This window comes from Myxine glutinosa, chromosome 7, assembly GCF_964187855.1.
Source record: "Myxine glutinosa chromosome 7, kmMyxGlut1.1, whole genome shotgun sequence".
NCBI classification, from domain to species: Eukaryota; Metazoa; Chordata; class Myxini; order Myxiniformes; family Myxinidae; genus Myxine; species Myxine glutinosa.
This window is the reverse complement of record NC_136267.1, coordinates 53,912,490-53,936,749: the sequence shown is the minus strand read 5'-3', so window position 1 is coordinate 53,936,749 and position 24,260 is coordinate 53,912,490.

Below are 24,260 nucleotides of genomic sequence, written 5' to 3'. Positions count from 1 at the left end.
AATACACACATATACGCACAAACACACACACACACATACACACACACACACATACACATACACACACATACACACACACACACATACACACACACGCACACACATAGACACACACACTCACACACACATACAATACACACACACATACAATACACACACACATACAATACACACACATGGATACACACCTAATTGAGATTTCATAGTTGAAATAAGAGTCTGATGAGGGTGTCTCGGCCGGGTTGGATATCCGACATGACCTTAAACTGTCCAATTGCCGTTTCCCTGACATTGACGTTGCATCACTACACTGAGTGCAGTGACCCTCGGATGAACACGAAGCTGGACGTCCCCCCTGCTCGCACTACTCCGGGTAAACGTTAAAAATCCCATCAGGTCTTTCACAAGGAGAAGGCGAGTTATCACCAGCATCCAGAGCAAATTACAAATTTCTGCTCAAATCAGCTGCAATTGAACATCAGGCTGGTTCGTTTGTGAAAGGCCTGATTCAAAACGTTTCTCCAGCCTATCCCACAAAGTGGGATTAATTGGGACCGTTAAAGTAGTCATGGTGGTGGTAGTAGTAGTTGTTCACATTGCAAATAAAGTTTGCTTGCATCTTCTGGTTGTTTTTTTTTGTTGCAAAGAGGAAGCTTTGCATTCAGCCTTCCTTAATTCGCCCTCTTTGATATTGTCTTTTGAAGATTTCTTCACATTGTTACAGTTAAAGAAAAGGTCATGTGTCATGTGACCTTTGCTTTCACTGCAACAATACAATACATATTGCAACCACTCCACCATTTTTCAGCTGGCTGTCTAGGTATTATCTAGATAGAAATATAGAAAGATTAATTTAAATAATTACTCCATTATTTATTTCATAATTAATTAATTAATACAGGCATGGAATTCAAACAATCATTGCCTTCTCTCTAATGCCGAGGCTGTCTGCTCTAAGTTTTTTTTTGTCCCTCGTCGCACCTCGGAGCGAAAGGGGGACTATGGTTTTCCCCTCCGTCCGTGTGTCCGTCCGTCCGTCCGTCCGTGCGTGCTTGCGTGCGTGCGTGTGTGCGTGCGTGCGTGCGTGCGGGCGTGCGTGCGTGCATGCGTGCATAAGCGAAGGGCCGAATTCTAATTTGGTGTGTGGGTGCAACCCACGTCAAAATCCAAGATGGCCGCCGCCATGTATGTCTGACGCCATGAATGTCTGAACGTTGTGAGCAGAATATTTTGAAAAATAAGCGAAGTACCAACTTCTTATCTGGTGTGTGGGTGTATCTATGCATAAGGAAGAAACCTATTGAAAATTGGGTCGCCACGTCAAAATCCAAGATGGCCGCCATCATGTATGTCTGAACCTCGTGAGCGGAATATCTTGAAAAATAAGCGAAGTACCAACTTCTAATCTGGTGTGTGGGTGTACCTACGCATAAGGGAGAACGCTATTGCAAATTGGGTCGCCACGTCAAAATCCAAAATGGCCGCTACCATATATATGTCTGAACCTTGTGAGCGAAATATCTTGAAAACTAAACGAACTACTAACTTCTAATCTGGTGCGTGGGTGTATCTACGCATAAGGGAGAACGCTATTGCAAATTGGGTCGCCACGTCAAAATCCAAGATGGCCGCCTTGCGTCTTCCACTTTGTCAACTCGCATCACTTCACCGACGGGGGACCTTGGCGTAACGCTTGTTAAACTTACTGTCATGTTGAGATTTATCTTGGTTCGTTTTCAAACCCCCATACGAACCACCAGACTGCACAACTGTGTTTCGATAAGATGGTATCACTGTCACACAGTGTTATGACTGCCTTGAAAATGTTTATCTCCCTTGCACAATGCATGCAATTCAAAAACTCTCAATAAGATCAATATGAGAGTGAAAGTCAGAAAGTCTTCGCATCTTCCCCCCCCCCCCCCTGTTCCCCCCGCCTTCCCATGCCTCCCCCCCCCCCAAGCCCTCTCCCTCCCACAGATCTCCCGATGTCCCTGTTCTCTGCTGTTGTACTTGTGTGCTTCCCTCTCTCTCCCCATCTTGTCTCCCGCTCCCTTTATTGTATGTTTTGTGCGTCCGTTTGTTTTTTTGTGATTGATGTTAGCTCCTACACGAGCCGCGATCTTGTATTCAAAAAAATTAAAAATCCCACTCCATCTCCAATTCCCACCATTAAAGGAATAATTCCACACCAGCGACACTTGTTCTCAATGTTAGACCACCACTTGCCTCCCATTTCATTGGATTATCTGGAATTGGAAGTGCAGATATGGTATTGTCATCATGCACCATCTGTCCATCTACTATATCGACTTCTCCGGCCAAACCACATGGCCGATCTGGCCGAAATTACTTGTAGAACCATCTTCCAGATTACATCGTCTCGTGGTCTGCTACCCATCACCACCTGGTCTTTCTGATGTCTACCTCTGAGCTATACTACACCTGCTGTGACCTTGTTCCTAATCTCACCTGCCCCTTCTCTCCTTGTGTTGATGTGTGTCAAGTCCTGCTTCCCCTATGACTTTCTTTCCTTAATTCTCAGTTGCTCTTGTCTTCCAGGAGTTTAAACTCTTGCGCAATGTTTTTTTAAAACCCTTCACTTTCTTCTTGCTATGCACTGTTTTTGAAGGCAATTACTTGTTACTAATTTATTTGACAGACAAAAAATGTCAGCTGATTATCTCAGCCACCGAAGGTGGATGGAGATTGTGTTCACCCCTGCTTGTTTGTTTGTCTGTCTGTTTGTGAGCACGATATCTCAAAAAGTCGGACGAAACTTGGTGGATAGGTTGTGTGACGAGGAACAAATTATTAGATTTTGGTGAAGAATCGGATCTGATAATTTTTGAAGTGATTTGTCACCATTGAGTGATTGGGCCAAAAACAATATATAGCATGATATCTCAAGAAGTTGTGGACGGATTTTGACAAAACTAGTTGGATTAGTTGGTTCGGTGAAAATAACAAGCAGATTCGTTGTTGGATCAGGTCCGAATCCAGATCGGGCCTATCAGTGTGATACAAAACAAACTGTTCAGCCTGGCGGAGGTTTGCGCCCTACCGAGTGCTGTTAAGTTAAAGATCAGTTTATGGATTTTTTTTATTTTTGTTTACAGAGTCGAGGGTCGTGTAGTTGCTTACACATTAAACACTAAAACATGCACGGACACATAAAGTATACAATAAATGGAGCGGGAGACAAGAGGGGGAGGGAGAGGAAAGCATACAAGCACAACATCAGAGAACAGGGACATCGGGAGATCTGTGGGAGGGAGAGGGCTGGGGTTAGGGGGAAGGGGTACACGGTATAAAACCAATGAACAATACTAGAATGTTAATGCCAAACAATAAGTAGCATCAATAGATGTTATTTGTTCACGAATTATCAAGTGAGCACTATATTTGTCATGTGTGTGCGTCTGTCTGTGTGTGTGTCTGTCTGTCTGTCCGCAGCATAACTACCCGATGATACCATCCGATCTTGATGAAACTTGGGTGGGAGGTTGATATCATGATCTAGTTGTGTCCTGCCTGGAGTGGGCGTATTGCGCCCATTGTGGGCGGAGCCACGCCCGAAAAAGATGTAATTTTAGGGGGTAATCGAGTTCAAGCTACATCTTCTCCGAGGTGTTTGGTGGAATCTGACAGGGGTTTCGGTATTTGGTTCGGCCAATGTCATGTGTCCAGCCCCACGGAGCTCGATGTTTCATTTTTTTTTTTTTTTTTTTTTACCGAATTTTCGGTATTGTGTACCTAACTAACCTCATTACTGATTATACATTATTTTCTATCTCATTTCAAGGTCAGTAACCTTCGTTTTGACATTTCCGGGCCTGGCCTGTCCAGGCCTGTTTCGGTTATAGTCCGTCCTTTGTCATTGAATACCACTCACTCGTGAACCATCGTCGTCTCCTGACTTGTAAAACTTCAAGTCCCTCTGAAAGTTTCATCTGTCATGGTCATTCATTTTAATCAACCATTAATCAATTAATTTGGTACAGTCGCACTTTACATTTAGAAGTAAAATCTCATGGTAAGTTTGCAAAGAGAAGAGATGTGTGTTCTCGTTCAAATTTGATTTACACCTTTTTTTGTTTTTTTGCACCTTTTTGACTCACGATCAAGGCTTCCAAATCCAGGTTAAAAAAAAAGCTCGAGGTCAAATAATCACAGAGATGAAACCCTGGACTCATTTTATGGAGCCTTGGGTTTGACGCATTTCCGGTGAAACCCAGCTTGCCTTGAAGCAAATGAATTGGGATAAACAATCGGAGGAATTGCGTGGAGGTCACGGTTTGGGACACCAAAAGGAAAAACACGACAGGATGCGTCTGCAATTACACTGCATCCTAATAACGCGTCCATGGGGATGGACATCTCGGGGAGCATTTGCCAAAATGGTGGGATTTGTTCAGGCGGCAGATCGCATTCTTCCCATAAGTGGACTTTTGTATGTTTATATAAAGATAATTACCCATGATTCATGAGGAATTCTAGAAGTAAAACAACAGGCATGTTGTGGAAACAGAGACAGACAAGACGTCCAAAGGATAAAACTGAGGACTGCGATGGATGTCGTGGGAATGAAAATCATGGTCAGACGGGTCACGTGTGCTGGGTTCTTCTTGGACACCCTTCAGAGGGCTCGGGATGCCAGGAGTAACGTATTGTGTGCTTTGTTAAAAGAGCTTTGGCCGATTTCTCTTTTCTTGATTGATGAGAACATTCCAAACAAATGCGACATGGCTGATGTGTTTAATAAATCAGGTGTGTTACCAGGTTCACACTTGACTGACCCCGTTGCTTTGTTTGGTTTTGAGCATTTTAACAGGATATTGAGTTCACGGTTGTATTTTGTATCAAATATATAAAATGTTCATTATAACAACTGACTGACATTAATGTTCGGTACCTTCCGGGTGACGTAGGAAGCTGACATTTGGCGTGCCTACGGACATCGAAACCGATACACCGGGAAAAAAACCACAGAACCGTCGGAAAGCGTCCGTCAAAGAAAATTTATGTAAAAAAATGTAAATGCATCCGTACAAAAAAAAACAACAACTCCTTAATCGATATCTAGTATTTGAAAATTGTAATTTCTGTAACTGTGAAATAAAAACCTCAATGAAAATTTATGTAAAAAACCGTTGACAAGTCCGTTTAAAAAAAAAAACCTCAATCAATATCTAGCATTTGAAAATTGTAATTTATATAACTGTAAACTGCGAAATGAAAACCTCCATGAAAATGTACGAAAAAGCCATAAACACGTCCGTTAAAAACCAATAACCTCAATCGATATCTAGCATTTGAAAATTGTAATTTCTATAACTGTAAACTGTGAAATAAAAACGTCCATGAAAATTTATGTTAAAAACCGTAAACACACCCGTTTAAAAAAAAAACCTCAATCGATATCTCGCATTTGAAAGTGGTAATTTCTATAACTATAAACTGTGAAATAAAACCCTCCATGAAAATGTATGTAAAAAACCGTAAACACGTCTGTTTAAAAAAAACAAACCTCAATCGATATCTAGCATTTGAAAATTGTCATTTCTATAACTGAAAATGAAAATAAAAATCTCAATGAAAATTTCCGTTAAAAAACCCGTAAATGCGTCCATAACAAAAAAACAATAACAAAAAAGAACAATAAAACCTCAATCTATATCTAGCAGTCGGTCGGTGATGCTTGCCTATAATCATAAAGCTTCTATATTGTCGCGTGACTCCCCCTTGGTTAAAACCGGGGAAATCATGGATAGCCAAAACCAGCTTTAACTCCAAAGGCGTTCAGTTCAAATAGTGGATTTTACATCTGCACGTGGGAGGAAGAAAGAAGAAGAAGAAGCTGGAAGCTTTTACCTGACATGATCTTGCCGGGCAGTCTTCAACCTGCTAAAAGTAACTCAAATGGGGACGGGTTTAGAATATACAGGGAAAATAATAAAAGGATTTATTTACGGAACCCGATAACAAGGAAAAGCGTGCCGATAACTAAAACCGAAATGGAGCGCTCCTGCACCAGACGTATAACACACACGAGGGGAGAATATAACTGAAAATAAAAGCGTCGTGTGTGTGTGTGTGTGTGTGCGCGCGTGTGTGTGTGTGTGTGTGTGTGTGTGTGTGTGCGTGTGTGTGTGTGTGTGTGTGTGTGTGGGCTTAGCTCAACCACTTGGGGTTCGTCGGCTTGTCCGGTGCGTTGGCGGGAACCGCCCGGTCATTGGTGGGAAGTAGGCCTCAGTCCGCCTCATCTGCTCGCTGCCAGGCCTCACCGGACCTCTCGCTCGCCCCTGCCTCATCACGCTCGTCGCTCACACGGAGACCCCAGGTCTTCATCCGTGCTCTTCCTCCTCATGTCCAAACGAACAGGGAAACGAGGAGACGATTCCAGCACACAACCGCCCACTCCGAGGTCCAGAATGTCAAGCAGGCACAAGGCGAGAAGTCCGAAGCAAGAGAGGGTCCAACGCAAGAGAGTAGAGAGAGAGAGAGAGAGAAAATGTCGGACGCACTCCCTTTTTATAATCTCCCCTTGGCCAATGGCTCCTTCTGGCCTCTGCGCTTCAGCTGTGTGCCGATTGGCCCTCCCTACCATTGGTATGATCTCCCCATCAAACACCTCAACCAATCCGTCATGAGGTGAGTTTTATTGTGGGGCGGATTTCATTAGTATGTCTGGTGCAATAAGGCCTGCGTAGTGTCTATTGCGTTGCCATACTGGACGAAGGATAAATCACAAGGTCTCACGAACACGGGAATTAACATAATCCCTACGATAATTAGCACAAGGCCATCCACATATGACCACAAATATACTAGCTTAATCCGACATCCGGGCTGAACAGGTTCCTGACTTATTTATGTACATCAAAATGGTTCTTCCTACCCACGATCATCGGAGCATCTACCTATACAAATCTACATGAATCGATATATTACTACCCCAAAATTCATAACAATATTTATTATGTACCTACGTATGAAGCACGGTTCGTTATCGCTTACAATGTGTAAGCATACCCCACTAGTATGTAATACAGATGCCTTCGGTGACAAGCAGCAACATGTAACTTTTTAGGACCAGAAATATTGGCTTTGTAATCCCCCCCCAAAAAACAGCAGAAATATTTTGAAGTAATTATTACGTTATTGATGAACAGATTTGGTATTTCCAAATTAAATTTGCTTTCACATCAATCCCCTTTTTCCTCTAAATAACGAATTAAATTCCCCTTGTGTTTTATACGACGAACATTATGACCTTCTCTTTTCATTCCTCCCACATCTCCCAAATCCTTTATTATTCTATAATGCTTCTTTCTCTCACTTGTATCAATCTTTATGTTCCCGATTGTGCACCATGAAGGTGTGGACGAAGTAAATAGCGACCATTGTCCCATATAATGCAATTGCATGCAGTCGTGGCCAAAATATTGGCACTCTTGCACTTTTTTCAAATAATGCACCATTTCTTCCAGAAGATTGTTGAAATTAAAAAATATTTTGGTATCCACAAACGTATTTCTTTGGTTTGAGGTGGAACAAAACAAAAAAGCTGAAAAAAACACCAAATCTTAGCTTATTCACTGCAGAAATCCTAAAATGGCCCGGACAATATTATTGGCACCTTTTAGAAGTTGTTGGAAATAATTAGATTTCAAGCAGGTGATTCTCCTTTACTTTGGAATTGAACTCACCTTTGGTGAGTTGCAGGTGCCTGCAATATAAAAATCACTAATTCAACCAGTTTGAATAGAGAAAAGGAGTCATTCTGCTGTTTTGTGTCACTGTGTGTACCACTGCCACAATGAGCATGGAGAAAAGAAAGAAAACCAGAGAATTGTCTGAAGAGGTCAGACACAAGATTGTAGTCAAGCATGGACAATCTCAAGGTTACAAGCCCATTGCCAGAGACCTTGATGTTCCTGTGTCCACCGTACGTAATGTTATCAGAAAGTATAAGGGCCATGGCACTGCAGCCAACCTCCCTGGACGTGGCCGCAAGAGAAAACTTGATCGAAGATTACAGCAAAGGATTGTCCGAATAGTGGAGAAAGCACCTCGATCAACTGCCAAACAGATTCAAGCTGACCTTCAGTTCAGACACAAGGTATGACAGCTTCAACTCGCACCATCCGTTGCCAACGAAATGAAAGGGGGTTCTATAGTAGGAGACCCAGGAGGAGCCCACTGCTGAGAGAGAGAGAGACATAAGAAAGCCCGACTGGAGTTTGCTAAAGCAATCATGAACAAGCCAAAATCCTTCTGGGAGAATGTCCTGTGGACAGATGAGACCAAATTAGAACTTTTTGGAAAAGCACATCATCTCTATGTTTACAGAAAAAAAGAGGCTTTAACAGAAAAGAACACCTTCCCTACAGTCAAACATGGAGGAGGTTCAGTGATGTTTTGGGGTTGCTGTGCTGCCTCTGGCACTGGGTGCCTTGAATGTGTGCATGGCATCATGGAATCAAGAGACTACCAAGGCATTTTGGAGGGCAATGTTCAACCCAGTGTCAGAAAGCTGGGTCTCCATCGAAGGTCATGGGTCTTGCAGCAGGACAATGAGCCCAACACACTTTAAAAAGCATCCAGGAATGGTTCAAGACAAAACGCTGGACTGTACTGAGGTGGCCAGCAATGAGTCCAGATCGCAATTCCATTGAACACCTATGGGGAGATCTGAAAACAGCAGTTGGGAGAAGGCACCCTTCAAATCTTGGGGAACCAATTCATGGGGGCGGCCTCGAGAGGAGGACCACTCTTATATCACGACTTCTAGAGGTCAGAAGTCAACGGTTTCAAGGCAGATGTATCCTCCGTGGGCCTCGAGGCAGACCACGAGGTTCTCCTCCGGGCCTACGTGCGCTTTTTGCCATAAACCAGGACACTTGATGTCCCACTCATGCTTTGGGAAAGGAAAATCGGGAGCGGAGTCCGACTAGTACAACTCCGAATGCGATGCCAAACGTGAGAAATCGCCCGCAGAAGAGTTACCAACCATTTATTTATGAGGGGTTTGTCTCACTGGAGGGAGACTCGACTAACCCAAGACCTGTTAGGGTATTGAGGGACACAGGAGCACATCAATCCTTCATGCTTGAAGGCATTTTGCCATTGTCGGAGAGTACAGCAACTGGTGATAGTGTTTGGTTACAAGGGATCGGTGGTTGGGTTAGCGCTCCCCTTCATGTCATCAATCTAGAGTCTGATTTGGTGTCAGGACCGGTCACCGTGGGGTTGCAAGCCACTCTGCCTGTAGAGGGAGTATCAGTTGTGGTTGGGAATGATTTGGCCGGGGGTCAAGTTTCTCATAACCTGATGGTTGTGAAAAAGTCCGATATGGGAAATAACACCACACCAGTCAGGGATGGAGGCAAAGTTGGCAAGCTTTTTGTCGGTGGACTGAACTTCAAAACAAAGGAAGAGGTTCTGGAGTCCACCTTCAACAAATATGGACCGCTTTTGGAAGTGCTGCTGATAAAAGACAGGGAGGGCCAAAAGTCAAGAGGGTTTGGCTTTGTCACATTTGAAAACTCAAAGGATGCCAGAAATGCAGAAAAGGATCTGAATAACCAGGAGTTGGAGGGTCGGACCATAACAGTAGGGAAGGCATTTCGTTGGTGTCGAGGGGGCTACAGAAGAGGACAACTTGGCGGTAGTGTTGGTGGTGGCCACAGCCGATATTGCTATGGAGGCTCCCAGAGTTACGGCAGCTCCCGAAAGGACGACTATCAGGGTAGCCGCCGAGAAGGAGACCGTTATTCACGTGACTACAGTGACAGGTGGTCCAACCGTGAATCTTAGGGAAGTTAGAAAGAGGTGAAGCACTGAATGCTGCGGAGCAGCCGAGCCAAAATTCCAACACGGATTAGCCGTGAATGCCACGTTCCTAATGGCGTCCATGTGGTAAACGTTCCTGCATGGACTAACCGTGAACTTCACGTTCCTAAAGGCGTCCATGTAGGGAATACTCAGCTCGGCCTCCCGGGGAAAAGTGCTATCAGGAGGCACTAGGTGGTTTGTTGACAAGTTGGCCTGCAAATAAAGTTTTCGCTGTGGTCAAACTTTCTTTCCTGAAGGGGGGAAGTGTTACGGACTCGGCCTTAATGATTGTTGTTATGAGTATTGGTGCTGGTTCGAAGTATTCTAGATATGATGCTTATTGTGACTTAATGGAAAGGGTTGTTGTGAGTAAAAGATTTAAAAGCGCTCTTGGTAAAATGTGGCCGGAAATCTGGATCGAGACCGGAAGAGGTGGAGCGAAGAAAAGGAGGTGGGAGGAGATCGAAAAGAGGGGTGTGGTTGAAGCTCCGGGCCGAGCGTTCGATGTACAGTGCGAGGGAACTTTGTGTCCTCGAAGGGAAGTTCGATCGATAAGAAATATCGCCGGAGTGCGTGGAGCCTGTGTCGTCGGGTATTCTCATTGAGGTTCCGGAGGATCCAGGCCTTGAGAATCCGGGTTGGAGTGAAAGCCATCCGCCATCGTGGCCACACGAGCACCCTGCCGTGAACAGGCTTTCGTCGTGTCGGCTGGGCATTATTCCCTGGTGGATTACCGAGAACGGCGGTGCCAGAAAGGGACATGTGAGAATTATACGGAGGCTTGCGGGTTGAACCGCAACGTGTACGTCGGAGCGCATCTTTGTGAGGTTCCTCGCCACCGCTGTGTTGCTGGGGGCTGAGCACGTGACCTCGGGGTCGTCTCGCTCGTCTACGCCTCAATTGACCACCGGGCCTTGACTCCCCGATCGCGGGAGCGCACAGAGACATTGGGACTTTGCCTTGGAGGGGAGCAGAGACATTGGGGGAGGTGCCGTGAGTGTGGGGTTAAGGGGCTTGACAAGGATATTATCGTAAGATTGGGAAGTAGGGGTGATTGCCCCATTGCTGTATGGCTCTTTCTGTGTGATTTAGAATATAGTATGGTTTGTGTATAACTTGGTGTGGTTGCATCATTGGTTCGGCCGTTTCATTCGCTGGTTCCATTGAGGGACATTATTTGCTGGGTTTCAACCAAGGATAAAACATCTTTCTGCCGGGGACCCTCTCGGGGTTCGGAGGTCCACCGAAACCAGAGGTAAGGGGGGGGGGGGGGCCCCGTAACACTACTACTACTACTACTACTGCTACTACTACTACTACTACTACTACATACTACTATGACAACTTGGCACTACAACTACTACTACTACTGCCACTACATACTACTACTGCCACTTCATACTACCACAACATACTGCTACTACCTACATACATACTACCTACATACATACTACCTACATACATAATACCTACATACATACTACCTACATACATAATACCTACAACCTACATACCACTAATATGAATACCACTACATAATACTACTTATATACTTGCTACATAATACTTACTACATACATACTTACTACCTACATACATACTACCGACATACATACTACCTACATAAATACTACCGACATACATACTTCTTACATTATTACTACATACTTACTTATATACTTACATACTACAAACATACCACTACATACTTACAATCTACATACTTACTATCTACATACTTACTACCTTCATTCTACATAATACCTTAATACTTACTACCTACATACTTACTACCTTCATACTACATACTACCTTCATACTACATACTACCGTCATACTACATACTACCTTAATACTTACTACCTACATACTTACTACCTTCATACTACCTTCGTACTACATACTACCTTCATACTACATACTACCTTAATACTTACTACCTTAATACTTACTATCTACATACTCACTACCTTCATACTACATACTACCTTCATACTACATACTACCTTAATACTTACTACTTTAATACTTACTATCTACATACTTACTGCCTTCATACTACATGCTACCTTCATACTACATACACAAAATATGTCAAAGTACGTTGAACACCTGATGAACGAACTGACTCGTTCCAAGTTTCGCGGGGCGGCGGGAGTGTCACACCAACATGGCCGCCAGACTGATTCCGGTGACTTCATTAGCTCGCGTGGGAGCGATAGACGCATTGCGGGTCCAGGTTTTTTTTATATACGTCCGTGCTTATGTGCTGTTACGGATTCGTCACTTTCGTCTTTGTGGTTTTCATCTACTTGAAGCATTTTTAGTTTCAGGTACTATTATTATTGTTATGATTTCGGTGTGAAATGGAGATAACTGTCTTCAAAGGTAAAAATAGTGTTTCAGAAGAAAAACGAAATGGGTGACGAAGAAACCGGAAAGAGATAAGAGGCGGGCGAGGGGAATCGAGAGACATCGGAGAAGAAGGGCTTCTCTGCTTCGTGGTGGCGAGCGGACATTTTGGACATTGGTCGCGAGCGGACCTTTTGGACATTGGTCGCGAGCGAATGTTGGTTTCCCCGGGAAAGGGATTCCCGTGACAGTGTCGTTATTGCGGTTGCAATTAAACCTGCGTGACGAGTTTTGGTTCCGAGAGTGAATCATCGTTGGAGAGCAAGCTGACGCCTCCATTTTATCGGCCGTTCCGCCATTTCACCTCGCAAAAGCCATTTGCCCTGTTCCACGTGTGTGTCGTGGGTTTTCCCCGAGCGACCTCAGTGTGGGAACCGCTGATTGTTCATGTCGGCTTCATTGTCGGTGAACGGAAGGTGTGAGTTTTCACTCACCTTTTGGGTGAATCGTTACCGGACCGACTTCGGCCCAACCTCTCGCATCGCGGCTCTTCTGCGGCTTTGACTGTCGACCGACCTGTACTGGTAGTACATGGTGTTATGTAGAATTATTATATGTAAGTGCAAAATTTGCTACACTAGTGGAACCAATGTTTTTTTGCATCTATATACCCTTGGCAACAAGACCTGAGTTGGTTCCATTTTTTTCAATGGTGTCTTCGGCGGCCATTTTGAAATTCAAAATGGCCGCCGTTTTTTGCAATTTTGTATGTATTCTAATTTCTACAGTCTTAAACTACACATAGATAACTATAATTACAATAATGAAAGAAATATGAACATTTGCTTTATTCTTTTTTTATCTTACAGGTATTCATAGACAAGTTGGATTTCAGCTTCACCGCCGCATAATGTCATCGTTTGAAGAGCCGCCTTCTAAGAAGCAATGCACAAGTTACGAACTTTGTGTATTCTGCCAAGAGAGAACTCCTGAACCTTTGGTTGACGTTGCTCATGCCAATTTCAAATGTGCTTCATATGAAACATTTCTTAGCAGCTTACACAAAAGAGTGCAACTTGGCAACTTAAGCTTTGCGTCAGCTAGTAAGAGACTATGTGATGTTTCTTCAGTAGTACTTAAAGAAAAAAAGGCTACATGGCACAAGTAATGTTACAAGGCAGTGACAAATCGTGCTCATATCAAACGTGATGGTGAACTTTAGTAAATCTTGTGAATCAAAGAATATTTCAAATCTGACGAACCGCAAGAGGGGACGACCGTCGAATCCTCAAAACCGAGCAGCACCGTCAACTTCAGTAACAACTGTCAACAGTTACAAGATCTCAAAGCAAAAGTGACTCATTCTTCACAGATAAATGTTTCTTTTGCCAGAAAGATACTAATGCGGTTCTCCATCCTTGTACTAGTTATAGTAGAGGCTCGCATTTCACAGATATTGTCAATAAGAGTGGAAACAAGACTTAGCAGGTAAACATAGGTGATGTGATAACTTCTGGTGATTTACTTGCTAGAGATATTGTGTACCATCACCTTTGTTACACTCGTAACTGGGAAAAATATGTTCAACGTCCACATCGTAAGGGTGGTGAGTTGTCCTTTGAAGCCAAACAGGAAGAGAACCTGAAATCAATAGCAGCTGAAGTAGAGTTTACAAGCATCATACAGCAAAGTATTGATGAAGGAGAGTTCATCCCCATGCCTGATGTGCACCTTCTGTATAAAGATATCTTCCAGAACCACAACGTTCCTGGTTTTCATCCCAACAAGAGGCTATACTTAAACCAGAAACTGAAGAACAACCTGGATAATGTCGAAATCACAGGCATATCTGGAAAACTATCACCAGTTCATTCCAGTGATGCTGGTGCTGCAGCTATTCGGGCAGCTTCTGCTGAACAAAAGGATATGCAAGCAAAGTTCAAAATTCTCTTTCAAAAGATTCTAAGAAATGCAATAACACAGGCGAGGCAAAATCCTTGGAAATTTGAGGGGTCGCTAAAGGACAGTATTGAAGTTGGAATACCGGAACAACTGTTCTGTATGATAAGATGGATCATCCAGGGAGCAGCCACCACCAAAACATAATCACGCAATGAAAAGATAAATGGAACATGTGCACTTATTGGACAGCACATCATCCAGGAGTTCAAATCTGATCGGCAGGTGCAATATCAGCCAAAGTCCTCAACTTCAACCTTCAGGTTCACAACTGAAACGCCATTAGGGGTTGGACTTTCACTCCATAGCCATCATGCACACCGCAGTCGCAGAGACATAGACATGTTGTACCAGAGTGGCGTTGGTGTTTCATATCAACGTGTAAAGGAGATCACTTCAAAGATGAATGAATTGATGAATATGAATGAATTCAATGGCGTTTACGTGCCTCCAGGACTGTTGAAAAATCTGCCAATCAGATGCTCAGCTGATAACATAGATGCCAAGGTAGACACAGCTGATGGACGGAACACATTCCATGGGACTGCTCTTGCTGTCTATCAACGAGTTCCCCCAGATGTATCAGAATACGAGACTGTAGCTGAACCACTGAAGCTGCATGACACCTCAACAAAACTTGAGAACATCCTGCCAACTGTGACTGAAATGTCTGACTGTACAATTACTGGTAACCCCAAGCCAAGTAGAAGTCCACGCTATGAAAACTTTAAACTTGGTCAGTATCAAGATAAAGTTGTTAATGCAACACAGCAAGACCCTCCAACTTCTGGTGTGTGTGGTATCAACACATCCTCAGGGCGCACATGCAAGCATATATTTGGAACCAAGACCTTGTGGAAAATCCAAATATTCCAGACCCGTTTAAGCTAGGCTGGTCATGTGATGCAGATAACATTCCAATACCTATCCTCTCAGAAATTGCAATAGCTCCCGAATCTGTGGTCGAGCTTGTTAGGTGTGGATGTGGAATAAGCAAATGCTCCAGAAGATGTTCCTGCAGGCGACACAATCTGACATGCACAGAGTCATGTGCATGTGGAGCAGATGAAGAATGTGCCAACACGGCTGTGCAACAAACTGAGGAACTTGAAAACCCTGATGATGACAACTAGGCATAGATATTACAATGAAGAAAACAAAACTGATATTTACAAAATTATGGACCTTTGAATGTTTGACCATTGTCAAAATGTATTGCACTATTGTCTAAAGAGATGATTATACCAGGAACATTATACAATGTTACCTTATATTTGGCAGCCATTTAATATTTGGCAGCCATTTTGAAATTCAAGATGACTAATGATACCTTCCTTTGGGTTGCAGTTTTGTTTGGTATTAACATTAACACGCTTTGGCATAGCTTGACAAGACAAATAATAATAAATAAATAATAAAATTTACTTATAATATGCTTTTGCTTGCCTTTGTGCAAATGAAGCAGAGCAAATAATTCAAATGGTGGCCATTTTGAATTTCAAGATGGCTGATATTCCACGAAAGAGTTTTTGTTAACTAGATATTAGTGTTCTAGTAGCTTTTCTGTACAAAGAATGACACAAATGCCAGAAAAAATGGTCAAAGTGTTTTATGTGAAAAGATACATCTTTCAAAATGAAAATAATGGCAAAATTGGTTCAAATGGCGGCCATTTTGAATTTTAAGATGACTGATATTTCTCAAAAAACGTCTGTTAACTGGATATGTGTTCTGGTGGATTTTCTGTACAAGGAATGACAAAAATGCCAGAAAAAATGGTTAATCAAAGTGTTTTATGTGAAAAGATGCATACAAAATTGCAAAAAATGGAACCAACTCCGGTCTTGTTACCTAGGGTATAAGGATTCCAAAAAACATTGGTTCCACTAGTGTAGCAAATTTTGCACTACAATGACACAACACCATGTACTATGGGTTCAGGTCCCAGTGCGACCTTTTCGTGTTGATCACCAGAGCGGGGATCGACTTTGGCCTTGTGTCATGACAATCGTCACTCTGCTCATCGCTCTGCACGTCGCACTGCCATCGTTCTGCACGAACTTTGGGGAATGTTACAGTTCACTCACGTTGGAGCACTGTGAGTTATTGATTAAGGAAAATATTGGTGGTACCATCATCGGAATTGTACGGTGTATGATGTGCAAGTGAGAGTTTCCTTGTACTTACGTTAAGTGTTATTATTGTGTGAGTTTTGAATACAATAATTTGTTTTGTATCAATTGCTTGGTGTGGTTCCACCATAGGTCATTGGGACACACACATAATAGCACATCTTTCTGCCGTGACTCCTTTCGAGGCTCGGAGGTACACCTTGGCCGGGGTTTAGGGAGGAAGTACGTCACAGTACACATATAACACTTTGTGGTTATTTATCTCGAATAATTCCAATTGCATCATCTTCCCCCAAAGGAAGAAAATTAATGCCATGATGGGCGAAAAAGTACAATTCAAAACTTGATGAATTCAAACAAAACTTGCTCAACCCCAGGGTGTGACCTAATTAACCCCTGAAGGTTTCAGCTTCCTTGGTCAAATCCTCTTTGAGGAGTACGTATACATACAGTGCATTCAGAAAGTATTCAGACCCCTTCACTTTTTTCACATTTTGTTATGTTGCAGCCTTTTGCTGAAATCGTTTAAATTCATTTTTTCCCTCATCAATCTACACTCAATACCCCATAATGACAAAGAGAAAACAGGATTTTAGAAAGTTTTGCAAATTTATTAAAAAGAAAAAACTGAAATATCACATTGACATAAGTATTCAGACCCTTTGCTATGACACTTGAAATTTAGCTCAGGTGCCTCCCATTTCTCTTGATCATCTTTGAGATGTTTCTACACCTTGATTGGAGTCCACCTGTGGTAAATTCAATTGATTGGACATGATTTGGAAAGGCACACACCTGTCTATATAAGGTCTCACAGCTGACAATGCATATCAGAGCAAAAACCAAGCCATGAGGTCGAAGGAACTGCCTGCAGAGCTCAGAGACAGGATTGTGTCGGGGCACAGATCACTCTGCCATAAAGTCCAGATCGGTGGAGTGTTGCAGTGATGGTTGTCGTTCTGGAAGTTTCCCCCATCTCCACACAGGACATCTGGAGCTCAGCCAGAGTGACCATCGGGTTCTTGGTCACCTCTCTTACCAAGGCCCTTCTCCCCCGATTGCTCAGTAACACTGTCACATCTGTGTTCACACTTTGAAAATGTGCAAACGTGGGCTGATTACAATAGATATGGATGAGCATTCCACAATATCCCACAAATCCAGTTCCCTCTCCTTCTTACTTCCCATTTATTATTATGTCATTAATTATTACAGCAATTCCATGGCACCTTGATGGTGAACAGTGGCCCTGGGGCAGGTAGAGCAGTAAGAGCTGCCGTGATGCTCGGCTCAGAGGAGCTATGCTTTTGGCCAACCCTATGCAGAAGATAGGGGTGTTGAGCCTAGTAACAGAGTCGACACGGGAGAGCAAGTTGGTGAAGGAGCCCCAGAAGGGCAGTGTGCAAGTTAGATGGCTGGAGGGACATAGTTAGTTGGAGTAGCATGGTTGGTAGTGTGCCGAGTTGAATTATTGATGATACCAACACCAGCCTTGTGGATAGATGCCTCGAGAGCTCTCTGGCTCATCCAAATGGTGCATGGCTTCTCCTCACCCTGGCTGCAGGAGGCTGCATCTTTTCTCACCATGGTTTTAAAATATTTATTACAGTACCATCAAATACCAACAGTCGCTTCGCTGATGGAAATACCAAGAAAGGGTGGAGAGAGAGAGAGAGAGAGAGAGAGAGAGAGAGAGAGAGAGAGAGAGAGAGAGAGAGAGAGAGAGAGAGAGAGAGAGAGAGAGAGAGAGAGACTGACTGTTTCTTCCTTTTATTACAAGAGTACAAAAAATCAGTAATGTTCAGTCATAAAGAAACAAAGCACAATAAAAATGGTCTCAAGGAAAAATTATTATCAAATCATCATCATCAAGTGTGCATATGACATCATTAAAAACCCACTTTTCTTTAAAACATGTTAAATTCTTGTTCATTTTAAAAAACCGGTACTCTAGCTTTAGTCTTGCCTTAAACAAGAGCCTTAAAGGTGAGCAGTACATCATATGACGAGTCAGAAGCGTTTCCCATTTTTTTCTTTCTGGATTTATAAATTGCAAACTTGGCCTGGCCAATTAAAAAATTCATTAAAACCACATTTCTAAGGGAAGACGGTCCTAAAACACCATAAATAAAAACATTGTGATTGAAGAGGGAACCAAGCTTCACAAAGCGTTCCTGAAGGAATGTAAAAAGAGGTTGCAATCGTTCACACTCAAGGTATATATGCGGTAGGGTTTCAATGGATGCACAGAAAGGGCATAGATTAGAGTTAGCAGTAGAAAACCGGTTCAGTAAAACATTATAAGGTAAAATCCAGTGTACAAGTTTCCATTGAATATCTCCAACATACTTTGGAGTAGGCAAAAGATAAAAACTTCGCCAATTGGGGCAATTGGGGGGTATTGGGGGTAAAACATCCCGCCATCGAAGCCTCGGGTGCCCAGAAAATGTTTTTGCGTATAAAATTTTAACGTACGCGTTGTACAAAGTTTTCTTTGGAAAGGCGGGAAGGGATAATGCAGTATCATCAGGGCTGTTCAGGCCAGGGGACAGATTAAGTGGCGGGCTGAAGACTAGGAGTTTGGGGAAGTCACCCGCTGTTTCCTCGGGGGAAGGGCCAAGTTCCTCGCAGGTATTACGATACGTTGTGGATATCCCTTGAAGGAACCGAGAGATGATCCTGACAGATTTTATTCCGGTTTTTTGTGCCACAGCGGCAGCACTCAGCCGGTAGCTCCCAGACTCTGTCATGAGGTCTTTCACTCGCAGCAGCTTGGCATCAACAAAGCGTTGAACGAGTCCCCTATTATTCAAGCTGTTTTCCAGGAAGGGGTTGTAGCATAGGGGCTCATTCATCAACATTTCCATGTTGTATGTTGCCATTTCACGGGAAAAGGACAGGGCTTGCCAGGCGTTCATCACCCCTTGGTAAAAGGTGGGCAGCAAGGATGAATCGATTTGATGAGGGTTCATCAAGAAAAGTTCTCGGTCGTAACCCAGCTTGCATGTAAGCTGTAATATGCAGTTAGCCAGAGGCCTCCAGAGTAGGGCTTCATCTCCATATACAAGTTGGCGCACGATATGAAGCCGGAAGACCATAATCCGGCTGCGGATATCAATAAGACCTTGGCCACCTTCAGTGAGTGGTAAGTATGCCACGGGGGGTTGGAGCCAGTGTTTCCCGCTCCAGAAAAAGTCGACAATGCTCTTTTGCAGTGTAATAAGAAGGCTCCCGGGCGGTTGTAGGCATATCATCTTATGCCATAGCATAGAGGCGACAAGATTGTTAATGACGAGAGTTCTTCCGCGGTACGAAAGTTGAAAAAGAAGTCCTTTCCAGCGGGCCAGTTTTGCCATTACCTTGTCTGGTAATCCCACCCAGTTCTGTTGCTCAAAGGTGTTGTCTCCGAGGAAAATACCGAGGTATTTAATGCCACTTTTCTGCCAGTTCACTCCTCCTGGTAGGACAATTGGCGGGCAATCTCCAGGTCCTATCCAAAGGGCTTCACTCTTCTTCCAGTTTACCTGGCCTGAACAAGCCTGACAATATGTTTTTAGTGCTTGAGCCACCGCAGTGACGTCAGCACTATTTTTTATATAAATACAGACATCATCTGCATAGGCAGAGACTTTTAGCGGTGTGGTAAGAATTGATCCAGTGAAGCCAGAAATGTGCGTACGTAATTGGAGCAGAAGAGGTTCGATGGCAAGAGAGTATAAAAGTCCAGATAGCGGGCAACCTTGCCGTACTCCCCGTTGTACAGCAATGGGGCTACACAATACTTGATTAATTTTAAGAACACTGGATATATTACAATACAAAAGTTTAACGTACGAGATAAAAATAGGTCCAAACCCAAAATTCTCTAAAACTCTAAAAAGGTACATGTGGTCAATACAGTCAAAGGCTTTTCCTTGGTCAATAAAAAACAGACCAACATTCATATTAAAATTGTTACAAAACCGAATGGTATCACGGATAAGAAAGATATTATTAAAAATAGTACGTCCAGGAATACAAAAGGATTGATGTTCTCCTATTAGTACATTCATAAAAGGTTTCATTCGATTAGACAAGGCTTTGGCTAAAATTTTATAATCCGTACATAAAACAGAAATAGGACGCCAGTTCTCTATAAGTTGAGTGTCCGCTTTCTTAGGAATTAAGGTGGTGACTGCTCTCCGGCAACTCCACGGCAGTTGTCCATCCTCTAAACATTCATTCAATACCCGCAGTAGGTGAGGTCCAATGGTGTCCCAAAAAAACTGGAAAAATTCACTTGTCAGCCCATCCAGTCCAGGGGCTTTATCAGGTTCTAAGGCCTTCAAGGCAGCGGTGAGCTCAGGTAACCTAAGAGGATCCTCCAACTGCTGCTTCTGATCCTCCGCCAATGTTGGAAGGTTAGAAACAAGTTCCGATATTGCATCCTGGTTAATGTCATGCCGCATAAACCGTTGTTTAAAATGTTTCCGGGCACATTCCCTGATTCTGCCATCTTCATAAAGGAGTTCCCCATCATGGAGCAAGCGTGTAATCATTGACGAAGAGGCCCCCCTTTTAAGGCTGAAGAAGAATTTGGTTGGAGCATCAAGGTCGTGTATGTACCTCATCTTCAGGCGCAATAAAGCATTTTGTGCTCGCCTTTCGGATATGGAATTCAGTAAGGCCGTTTTTCCATGGATTTGTTGCCTCATTCCCTGGTAGCTCACACTTGCGGTTCCCTGAAGCTGTTCCTGTAATTCCAGGATTTCATCTTCAAGTAAGGTTGTGGTTTTTCTTTCCTCTTGAACACCATACGCACGATATTGTTGGCAGAATAGTCTGATGTGCGTTTTGGCATTATCCCACCATTGTCTGAGGTTTGAGAAATTCCCTTGGGAGGCAACCAGAATATTCCAAATTTCTGGAAAAATGTCCTTAAAGGTACTATCATCAAGTAAGTTGTTATTAAATTTCCAAAAAGCACTCTTGTGTTTCGGGCAGGGGGCAGAAATTTTGAGAAATGTTGCGCTGTGGTCCGAGAATCCTGATGGGCAAATTTTGGATGACAGAACGAGGCGTTCAAGTGGAGGATTAATATAAAACTTGTCCAAGCGAGCAAGTACAATATTACCCTGAATGCATCGACACCATGTGTATTGCCTGATTGATGGGTGCTGTACCCGCCATATATCTGTCAAATTCATTGGTTTTAAAAATTTGGTGAGAGGGATTGTGGAGGCAGGATGGGGCTCTGCACTGTTCCTGTCTAGTTGGGGTTGAAGGGTGCAGTTAAAATCTCCACCAATACAAACATGATTGTCTCGGTTTTTTAGGGCGTTTTGGCTGTCGAGGGACGTTAGGTGTGTCCCAAGGTCATTAAAAAAACTCGCCGAGCTACAGGCGTACTTGGGGCATAGATATTAAAAATAGTATAGAATTTTCCACAGTAGTGGAATTCTAGGGATGCTAGGGATCCCTTGTGTATTTCGTCGAATTTAAGCGATGAAGGCGAAAAGGCGGGGCTAAGAATTATTGCGACACCGCCTTTGCGGGAGTCACCGTTACTAAAGAAGGACAGGCCGGGGAAGAGCCTACACCACTCTGCGACACAGTAGTCGTTGGCATGGGTCTCTTGTAAGAGGGCAATGTCAACTTTCTTCTGTAATAAAAAATCCCTTACTTGAACTTTGCGGACAGAGCTACATCCTCCGTTAATATTCAAGCTACAAATGGAAAAACTCATTACAGCTATAAGGAGGAGTGACCACCACTCAATTTTTTGATAGCAGTTCATTCTTAGCTTTTTGCGACCACTTCTTTAAACGGTGACGTTGGGAGGAATTGAAATTAAAAACGTGGGGCCGTTTTACCATCAGTCTAGCGGAATGTATAAAATCAGGTAGCTCCGGAAAAAAGGTTTCTATTACAACATTCCTTTTTCGGAATGTGTCCTTAAGAAACCTTTTTATCTCGGAGGGAGGGATTGGAGGGATTTCTTCTTCCTTGAGGCTACCACATTCACTAACAGAGTCATCTATATCAGATGGCTCAGATGGTGTGTCACACTGGTTTTCATCATTTATCTCCTCACCGTCATCACATCCCTCCACGTTATCGGATGGGGCATAGTCCATAGAGGGGGGGGACGGGGAGGGCATCTTCAGGGGAGCAGGGGGGGGGGGTACTAATTTTTGCGGTTCAACCATATCAGTTTCTAGGTCAGTAGACAAGGGCGAGGATTCATCCACATCTATGTCCTCCAATACCGAGAAACGATTTTCTGTGACGAGGGACAAATCTAGGCCAGAGAGGGGGGGCTGTCGGTTTTCAGTTGTAGGTTTTTTAAAGAGATGACCGTTTTCATCTGTTGTTTGCAGATGTCTTTTTCCTTTTGGGCAGACTAATTGAAACTCGTCCTGGTTAGTGGGAAGAGATTGCAAGGGTTTGGGGGGAGGGGGGGGGAGGGAGGACGTGATCATCGGGAGGGGATTCCCATCGGCTACCACGGCGGGAGAGGTAGGATCAGTTATAGCAGGCAACAAGCTGTGATTGGACGATGTCGCCTGGGGGGGGAGATCTATAGTTAACAGGAGATGGCTGCAATTAGATCCTTCAGTAGAGGGAGGGGCCCCTGTTTCAAGGGGAGGGGAAGGGGGTACGGCGGGGGGGTTTGGATTGGTGGTAAGAGGGCTTGGGTCGGTGGTGGACAGATTGGGATCAGTGGTGGTAAGGCTTGGGTCGATGGTGGGAAGGTTCGGGTCGGTGGTGGGAGGGCTTGGTTCGGCGGCGGGAGGGCTTGGTTCGGTGGTGGGAAGGCTTGGGTCAGTGGTGGAAGGGTTTGGACCGGTGGTGGGAAGGTGGGGGGGTTACTTATTCCCGGTTCGGAGGGGAGGTTGCACTTGTGGAGAATTCTCTTTTCGGGGGCAGTCATGCTTAACATGCCCAAATTGTCCGCAGCCAAAACATTTTAGAACGTTGGTGGACACGTACACTGTATATTCGTTCTGTTGATGTTTTAATTTTATTATAAGGTTTAAATCCTTCTGGGAATTTTTTAAAATCATAAACACTTGCCGCCGGAATGAAACCACGTGCCTTAAATCGTTGTTTCGTGACCCAAAGGGAATCATGGAGATACGAGACACGATGGTACCGTATCGGGACAACTCTTTAATTAGTACATCGTCGGATACAAATGGGGGGCAATTTGATATCACGACTTTTATCGCTGGGCTATCTAGTGGGGAAATCATTACAAATAAATCTGGATCGATTGTCAAACCCTGTTCCACAATTTGTGGGACACAATCCACGTCGGACAAAAAAATAACGATCCGCTTGTTCATCCGTGAAGCGGCAACAACCTTGTCGATCCCGACAACACGACCGGTTGCGAGGACAACGTCCTCGACACTAACCTCACGTTCCGGAGGTACACAAAAGAACCCGTGCTTACGGGTCAGGCTCTGAAAGGCCGTAAATCGAGATAGTGCAGCTGCCATGCTGGAACAGCTGCACTTACAACCCCTCCCCAACTCGGGGAGGGTGAATATATAATACAATCTTCCCTACCTGAACTCCGGGAATGGGAAGCAATCAGACCTCTCCGATTTCCCTAACTTCGGAAAAGGGAGGCAACAAAACAAACTCAAGGAAGGATAAACGAAAGGAAAAAAAGGAAATAGAGGTTTAAGATGAAGGAGCAAACACCGATCGGGCGACGCCCAAAAACGGCGAACCCTTACCAGCGATCACCCTGTGCTCTCCGGCTCTCTCTCCCGTCTCAACGTATATGGGAATCACCAGGAAGACTCCACGAACAGGTACAAGGACACAGAGGGGGGAAAACGGGAGGGGGGAGGGGGGGGATGGAGCAACAACACAGAGCACTCACAGGCCTCCACAAGCAGACGCCATGACAGTACAACCAGCATACAAACGACCAGCAGGGGGCGCGAGAGAGAGAGAGAGAGAGAGAGAGAGAGAGAGAGAGAG